Source organism: Arvicanthis niloticus, chromosome 2 (assembly GCF_011762505.2).
Source record: "Arvicanthis niloticus isolate mArvNil1 chromosome 2, mArvNil1.pat.X, whole genome shotgun sequence".
Lineage (NCBI taxonomy): Eukaryota > Metazoa > Chordata > Mammalia > Rodentia > Muridae > Arvicanthis > Arvicanthis niloticus.
This window is the reverse complement of record NC_047659.1, coordinates 89,426,942-89,434,224: the sequence shown is the minus strand read 5'-3', so window position 1 is coordinate 89,434,224 and position 7,283 is coordinate 89,426,942. Positions and strand designations below refer to the sequence as shown.

Sequence of the window (7,283 nt, the reverse complement as noted above, 5' to 3'; positions counted from 1 at the left end):
TTGCAGCACCCTGTAATTGAGCAGGGCTCAGTGATTTTGTGAGTATTTCCAATATTAGGAGGCTTACAGCTGTGCTGAATTTACACCAGCAGCTGGGTGATTTGTTCTGAGTCCTGGAATTTGCCTATTGTGTTGTCCGTTGATTATAAAGGCCCAGGGATGTGAGTGGTGGAGCTTGTAATTTTTAAAAAAGATTTTATTTCTATTTATTCATATGGATATGTGTATGCACATGTGTGTGTATGTGCACATATGTTTGGAGCTGTAGTCATGGTTAGTTGTGAGCCGCCTGATTGAACTCTGGGAATCAAATTCTGCTCCTCTGGAAGAGCATGCATCTCTTCAGCCTGGGACTGGCTTTAATCCAGTATAACTCTGTTACACCATAGGAAGGAAGGCAGACTTTGGCCTATGTCAATGGTGACAGACTGACTTAATGCCATGACTTGTTCACTCAGTATCTGAAACAATATTTCATCAGGTAAACATCAAGAAAAGTAAGTTAAATGGAAGGCAAGAAGAAGATCTACTTGTTTGAGACAAGGTTTCATCCCTATGTAGCTCCACTGGCCTTATCTGAATCCCCCTGCCTTTCATGTCTTTTTATGTATCATAGTTTATCTGTCATGCTGATAGATCGCTCTATTAAAAGCTGTTAATTATGGCCAGGTTTCATGATTTCTGTTTTATTTCTGTCAGTTTAATACAGTTGTTGGTTACCCTGTATGACCAAGGCTCATAACAGACATTGGGGAGAGTGCATCTTCTTAATATTGATAACCCTGACAGTGCCCAGTTACCCATGGTGCCTCTTAAGATGACCTCAATTTTGCTTTTTTGTTCTGGTGGTGGGTAAGGAGCTGATACCACAACTCAACCTGTTCTATTGTGGGGAGCCAGTTTTGCTTCCTGCTTCCTGGAGAATGATGGGAATGTAAAAATTCTTTGTCTGAATTAGAAATGGATACAATTAGTATGTGCAACTTGTTACTGTCCTGCATTCCCCCTTTGTGGTTGTCTGAAGCACGCTTGTCTCTAAACATTTCCAGATGTCTGATGTCTGATGGAGCTCCACCAGGAGCAAATGTGTGTTAGTTCTTCACGTGTGCCATTGTAGAAGGCGAATTCTGGAGCCGAATGTTCCCTTCGTTGTTACTATTTTTGAAGCTTCTCTGAGAGCATCGCTTGTGAGAGTTGAGTACCTGCGGACATCTATCTTTATCTTCCCTCTAGCTTTTAGTTAGTTAGTTGTGTTGCAAAATTCCAGTGGAAGATACCAGCTAGATAGTTAGGGATTCGGTGTCAGCATGGAGAGAGTTTAGTAAGCCTATCTGTTAAGTTCTAGCTAACATTGATAGAAAGAATGACATGGGGGAGGGGAAGGACTGACTTATGAGCCCTGTGCATTTGCTAAGACCCGTTTCCACTTACTGTACAGATGAACTAGTAGCACAGTGGAGCTTAGCTGGTGAGCTTTGTGGAGAACAAGCAGATGAGGCTGCAGGTACAGTGGAAGCAGAGGGGAGGCCACATAAGAAGTGGCTTAAGAAATAGTGTATAATTTTTTAAAAAATATTTATGTATTTATTTATGTATATAAGTGCTTTATTCTTATGTACACCAGAAGAGGGAATTGGACTCCATTACAGATGGTTGTGAGCCACCATGTGGTTGCTGGGAATTGAACTCAGGACTTCCAGAAGAGCAGCTAGTGCTCTTAACCATTGCTATAGCCCCCAAATACTGTATTTTAAATGAATGATTAGAATTATTGCTAAGCCAAGTGTAGTGGCACATGTCTTTAATTTTAGCTTGGTCTATATAATGAATCCCATGCTAGTCAGGACTGCATACTGAGACCCTGTTTCAAAACAACCAATAACCAAAACCAAACATGTGAATATAAATGAAATATAAAAACTATATTCAATGCAAGATAATGAATGTCCTAGTGATGTCAGGTCTCAGAGGTCTCAAGCTTTCCAAGAAGTTCTTCCCATGTATTAAGGGGGTTCACCCAAGTGCTCCACAGGTTCCCTTCCAGCTTAGATTCTCTGTTTCTCTGATGATAGCAGGCTCCCAAACAACACAGGCAGGGGGGACCCTAGGTAATGTTTCTTAGGCCTACTGGGGTGGCAGAGGAGACCGTTAACTATGCCCTCGAAGATTCTCTCCGCTGAGACTCCCATGGCTACCTCATTCATAAGAACCACCCCTAGTAATTTGAACATGGGTTCTGCAAGGTACTAGGAGCAATGGATAAAGTGCTGATTGGAGTACCCAAAGGCATGTGATGGCCCTCCTTCCTGTGGCTTTGTTTCTCCTCTTTCCTAGTCTTACCTTCCAACATCAACTCACTCTTAATTACTTAAATATTTCTCATTTGAGGCCTAAGAATAATTTAATTTAAAATTTATATATACATACACACATACATATATGTGTGTGTATGTATATATAAAGTAACTACTTAAATTCACTCCCACCATGATACTTTTTTTTTTTTTATCTAGTCAACACATACTTTCTGAGCTTCTATCTCTCTGGTAATTTATTATGTACTTGTGTGACAAGCATGGCAAGGCAACCTTGGCCATCACCCAAATGGCATAGCATAGTTGAAACATATCATTATATGCGTGCACGTGTGCATGTGAGCTCGTGCTTAAATGTCCAGCATGAATGTTGTTCACAAGAGCCATCCACCTAGTTTTTTATGAGACAGTAACTGGGACCTGGGGTTTGCCAGTTAGGCTGCGGAGAAGATCCCTCTTCATTCACCTTCTCAGCACAGGGTACACACACCACCAAACCATCTTTTTAATCTGGATGTTAGGGTTGAACTCAGGTCCTCAGACTTGCACACACACACACACACACACACACACACACACACACACACCAATAAAAAGAAATAAAATGAATCTTTTTTTTTTTTTAAAAAAGCATGGATATGGAAAAATAAAGCCCGTCTCCATGCTGGCCTGCAGGGCATGCACTGGAGTCTAGAGGATGCTGGTGAATAGCCAACATTTTACTGCACATTAGTTCTTTGTATTTGTGATTTCAGATAGGGAGGGTACTCGTCATACATCACTGTATTCTGTAAGGAACAACCAAAAGGCAAACCTCTGAAAATTATAGGACTCATGTGAGCCCCTGGCATCTCACTCCTATTGCAATAGAAAACACAGCGTATCCCTTTCCAAGTGCAGCCTCTGAGAAGCCATGGTTGTAGAGTCCTGCCTACAGCTTCTAGTTCCTTTTTGTTTTAACTGCCTAAATTACACTTAGCTCAACTTGTTTGTTCCAATGACAGGCCAGGCTTGCGGTTTCCTAGCTTCGTTTTCCCTCGCTGGTGAGACTTGGCAGAGCTATATTTCAGAGAAGGGAGTCAGAAGAATAAGGAAGAGCTTGTTCTGGTTCATCACCTCCGGTGCATGTCTCCTGAGTTCCTCTAGAACCCCCACAGGCCTTCCAGGTTGGGCAGTGACCTCTTGGGTGCAGCTTCAGCAAGAAGCAGAATACTAAGCTTTTTGTCTTTGGTGTTGGTTGGGAACTAAGAGAATCTGGTACATGTTTAGCCTGAATCTTGAAGTCATCCCTGTTCCCCTTCCCTTCCTTTTCTGTTTCCACCATGAAAGTCATCTCATTTCGCAATACTCAAATTCCATGGACTATATTTAAAATCCAAGTACTCCCTGTATCTGTTTTCATCATGTAACGTTGAATCTTCAGTATCCTGGCATTAGTTGTTTTTTTCTTTGTTTGTTTGGTTTGTTTTTTATAATTTAGGAAGAAGGAAAAAGAGTCATGGGGTTTAAGGTTTCTGTAAAATGGAGCAGATTTGCTAGTCAAACTTACATGTGCATATGTAGAATAAATAGTTTAATTTTTTCGTTCTCCAAATTTTGATTCTTTCTAGCTCCCCTCTCCTTTCCTCCCCTCTGCTCTCAGTCTTCCTTCTGGACCATTCAGCCACAGTGATGTTTGGTGCTTTCTCACTGAGATCTTTACATGTAACCAGAATACATAGAGGGAAATGGGTGTAAGTGTTCAACACTAGTGTGTGGGCTGATCTAAGCACTCACATGGTTTTCTGGTGAGTGGAAAAAGTCTCTGTCCAACATGAGTAACTATTATTTCTCTGTTTGCTATATTTTCGATTTTGCATATGAGAACTGTATTATGATCCAGCTATTTCACTCCTTGTCATATGCCTAAAAATTTGACATTCTGCTCCAAAGAGTCTTCTTCAGCCATGTTCATTGCTACATTATTTACAGTATCCAGGAAATGAAAACAAATGATCACTAGCTGATGAATGGATAATAAAACATATGGCACGTGTACACAATGGAGTACTATATACCTGTAAAGAAAAACAGGAATCATGAGATCTGCAGGTAAATGGGTGGAACTGGAAAATGTTATATTGTGTAAAGTAACTGTCTTTTGTGTTTCTCTGTGTGTAGTGAGATCAACTTGACATAAACTATAGTTGTCAGAGAAGAGGGACCCACAGTTTCAATAAGATTAGCCTATAGGCAAGCTGATGGGACATTTTCTTAATTAGCAATTGATGGGAGGGCCCAGCCTATTGTGGGAGGTAGCACTCCTGTGCAGGTGGTCCTGGATGGTATAAGAAAGTAGGTTGAAAAAACCATGAAGAGCAATCCAGTAAGCAGTGTTCCTCCAGGGCCTCTGCATCCACCCCTTCCCTGACTTCCTTCAGTGTTATCAGAGAGTTATAAGCTGAAACAAGCCCCTTCTTCCCCAAGTTGCTTTTGGTCATGGTGTTTTATCTTGACAATAGAAACCCTATTTAAGTCAGTAACCAAGACCCAGCTTAATGTTGTGAAATAAAATACTCCTCAGTGTTGAAGTGCCAGGAATCCCTAAAGGCTCACCAGTTCCTTTGCCTACTAGCCACATGCTTCCTTTTGTTCTCCCCCCATTGGATTCTGGCTCCATTGTTCTTCTGTCCTCCTCCCTCTTAGCTGTGCCTCTCAGAAGGCTGAGGGCTTTGCCACACTCTGCAATGTGCTTTAAACCTGTTTACAAGGAAATATGGAATCAAGCTATTCTGAGAATTTTTCTCTTCTTTGATTCACATATCTGTTCAAATTAGTAGCAAATGTTCTCCTGTGGGTCCTTGTGGAATTTTAAAATATTCTTGGGAAAATATTAGCAGATATTCTTAAGCACTTTTTATGAATCGGCCTTATTGAGGACTGAGGAAAGATGAAGGAACAAGAATATTATTTCCAGATTCTGAAATTTGCGTGGTAAAGGGAGTAGCCCACCAGCTTTCTATTTGCTACAAAACATTCTTCTTCACCACTGGTGCCAAGTACTGTTAATTCCAAAGGTGGGAGAAAGAACACCGGCCCAAATCATCACAGCCAAGTTAATTAAAGCAAGCAATGATTAAAACAAACTTTTATTTGTGTGCCCAGGCTGCCTCCCACTTAGGTCAGGGTTAGAGAGGACTTTATTAGATGTGAGGAAGACAAGGTTTTTCTAGCTCAGGGGTAGGGGGTTTCCAAATGGGAGGTTTGGTAAGTAAAATAGGTGGGGTTACAGGAGAAGAACAGAAGCATACCAAGTTAGTCAAAACAACCTCCTAAAACAAAGACATGACTGCAAGGTGGTTGTAACAACAGGTAGTCACAACAAGGTAGCCATAGCAACCCTTTTGAAACAAAGGTAGGGTTGCAAGATGGCTATTAATTTTTTGAAACAAAGACTTAATTGCTATTCCTGGAACAGGCAGTACAGAACCATTTGTAGTTAAGGTTGCACATGGGGCAGAGCCCAATCCTTGAGAAACAGAGGTTTAATCATAAACAGGAATGAGCCTAGTTTGTCTTTGCTATAAGTTGGCTTTTAAGCCTAAAATGGAGGCAGGCTGGTTCTTTAAATAAGTAAAAGTTCTGCTAAGTAAAAGTTTTGCAAAATTTTTCAACTTAGTATAAAAAGTTTTCAACATTGATTCCCATAAAATTCCCCTTTTTGATGTAGTGATGCTTCCGAATGAGACAAAGAGATGCTGATAAAGAATATTTTCTTTGTACCTCATTGTTTACCTAGTGTGGGATTGGGACATTCCTCACTTTGTGACTTTTAATAGGATTCCCAGCTTTCCGGTCACTGAGATTTTCTGTCACCCTCTATTGAATTTTCTAGCTGACTTTGATAAGGGCATTTCCTGGTTGTAGGCTATTGGGTATGTAGACCCAAAATGAAAGGATGGGGCAGTAAGAATGGACAATCCACCCGGTGTTTGCCATGTTGGTGGAGATGCCCTGTTAGTGAGGCGGTGGGGGTAGTGGTCCCAGCAGTGGTATTGTGGCTCAGGTGGTAGCATGTTGGTGCATTCAACTCTGCAGAGGTCACGGCCTCGGATTTCTCTGAGTTACTTTGTTTGGGTAGACTCCTATTTGCTCCTGGTTGTTTGCTAGCACCCTTCTCTAGCCTTCTCAAAAATGATATGAAAATATCTGACATTATTTTAATTCTGTTTCTGCTTATAGAAGCCAATATTAGTTTGGCTGTTTTTACTATTTGCTTCTAAGAATCCTGATGGATGTGGGATTTGACACAGGGAATGTCTACAGGAAGTAGAACTGCCAGGACACAGCGTGGGCCAGCTGTGGTTGCTGTTTGGGTTGGTTGGAGCTGATGGTGGTAAATGATCTAGCTGTAGCAGGGATGGGATGTAGGCACAACATAGCACACAGAGGACAGGGATGGGATGTAGGCACACTGTAGCACACAGAGGACAGGGGTGGGATGTAGACACACCATAGCACACAGAGGACAGGGGTGGGATGTAGACACACCGTAGCACACAGAGGACAGGGATGGGATGTAGGCACACCATAGCACACAGAGGACAGGGATGGGATGTAGGCACACTGTAGCACACAGAGGACAGGGGTGGGATGTAGACACACCATAGCACACAGAGGACAGGGGTGGGATGTAGGCACACCATAGCACACAGAGGACAGGGATGGGATGTAGACACACCATAGCACACAGAGGACAGGGATGGGATGTAGGCACACCATAGCACACAGAGGACAGGGATGGGATGTAGGCACACCATAGCACACAGAGGACAGGGATGGGATGTAGACACACCATAGCACACAGAGGACAGGGATGGGATGTAGGCACACCATAGCACACAGAGGACAGGGATGGGATGTAGGCACACCATAGCACACAGAGGACAGGGATGGGATGTAGGCACACTGTAGCACACAGAGGACAGG

General features: G+C 42.3%; 1 protein-coding gene across 3 annotated transcripts in view; it reads left to right on the top strand.

The window, feature by feature from the left end:
- The window catches only part of Fsip1 (fibrous sheath interacting protein 1), a 139,888-nt gene that overhangs the window by 103,341 nt on the left and 29,264 nt on the right, over positions 1–7,283 (top strand). The gene's annotated exons all lie outside the window — the stretch shown is intronic.